This window comes from Elephantulus edwardii, unplaced genomic scaffold (genome assembly GCF_000299155.1).
Source record: "Elephantulus edwardii isolate Elephantulus edwardi_28Jun2011 unplaced genomic scaffold, EleEdw1.0 scaffold00020, whole genome shotgun sequence".
Taxonomy (NCBI): domain Eukaryota; kingdom Metazoa; phylum Chordata; class Mammalia; order Macroscelidea; family Macroscelididae; genus Elephantulus; species Elephantulus edwardii.
The window spans coordinates 13,545,201-13,546,967 of NW_006399770.1; positions in this window are offsets into that span (position 1 = coordinate 13,545,201).

Genomic DNA, 1,767 nt, shown 5'->3' on the forward strand with positions numbered 1-1,767 from the left:
TGTCTTCCAGATTCCTTGGCACAGCCTGGTGGGTATGTCCAGGGCTGTGTCTATTTGTTGGAATATATCAATTAGTATTCTATCAATTCTTGGGGTCTTATTTTTTGCCAATGTCTTTAAAATGTGACAAAGCCCTCCTTGAAAATAAGAATGCCATTATGATGTTTTGCCAAGCCTTTAAGTTTATACTCATTTAAATAAAAATCTCTTTGAGAATCATTCTGTATGTTCAGTGAAGTTCTAGGAATGCTGTGCATGATTGAAGAATGTTACAAACACTGTACTTCAGAAGCTCCCAGTAGGGCTCTAAAAGTCAGTCAGCTTGATGTAAGCACCATGAGAAGGCAGCATGTCTTCATTTCACTTGCTCTAATCCATACCCACATATTTGTCCTTTTGGCCATCCATAGGGATGTTCACTGCTCTTCTCCAACACCATAGTTCGAAGGCATCAATTCTATTTCTGTTATCTTTACTCATAGTTCATATCTCAGATGCATAGCAAGGGATCAGAAAGACCATGGCCTGAATCAGATGCACCTTGGTCTTCAAAAGAACATCATTACTCCTAAATAATTTGGAGAAGTCCCTAACTGCAGCCTTTTCCAGTGTAATGTTTCTCCTTCTTTCTTGATTGCTGGTAAAATGAAGTTGACAATTTTAATCTCTTCTCCATGCATCTTGATGTTGCCTCTCAGTCCAGTGGTATGAATCTTTGTTTTTTCGACCTTGAGATGCACTCCATTCCAAAGGCTGCAATCTTTGGTCTTATGAAACAAAAGCTTCAAGTCCTCCTCACTTTCAGCAAGCAAATATGTCTTGGAGAAGGTACAGCCAGAGTGCTCTTTGGAGCAGGAATGGTGAGGCTTCACATACTTTGGGCATATTGCTAGGAGGGACTTCTCCTTGGAGAGGAACATAGTGGTTTGAAGGGTCGAGGGTCAGCGAAGGAGAAGAAGATGGTGACTCTTGCAGTAGGCTCAGGAAGTGTGAAGACGGCATAGGATAGGACAGGGTTCAGATCTGTTGTTCATAGGGTCACTGTGAGTCATACCTGACTTGATGGCACCTAACAACAGGAACAACACCATTTCATATACAGCTCCACTCACAGATTGAATTGTAAGCCAAAAGGGGGATGTTTGTTTGTGTTCCACCACTCATTTGTTAGTTTGTGAAGCTATTTTTTGTTGCTATCCTGTTGCCCTTTCTATGATTTTAAAGTAATGAGAGGGGAAAGAAAGATACAGAATTAAAATTGATCTGTGTTTGTCTTATCACACTTCACATAAACATTTCCAAATATTGCAAACAAACTTCCAGTATAGGATTGTGGAGATTTTGCTTGTTTGTTTTTGTTGTATTAAGATAAATAATTATTTTTAGAGGGAGCTCTGGTGGCCTAGTGGCAAAAAGCTGCATTGCAATCCCAGAGGCACACAGTTCAAATCCACCAGATGCTCTGCTGGAAAAGGAAGGACAATATCCCCTGTACCAGTCAGATTTGATTTGACGGCACATGCACACAAAATATTAATTTTTTTAAAAAAGATAAATAATTATTTTTTTAAATTGCATGATTTTGACAAATTATTCAGTTGGAGATAGTGATAATTATGACAGTCAGGGATGAAATTACAAATTGCTGTTTCCATTAATAATGTAACCATTTGTTTTTCCTAATTATTATCAATAAGTTTATTTCTTGATTTTCTAGAAAGTAAGCCAAGACCAATAGCACAAATTAAATAAATGTTATTTCAACTT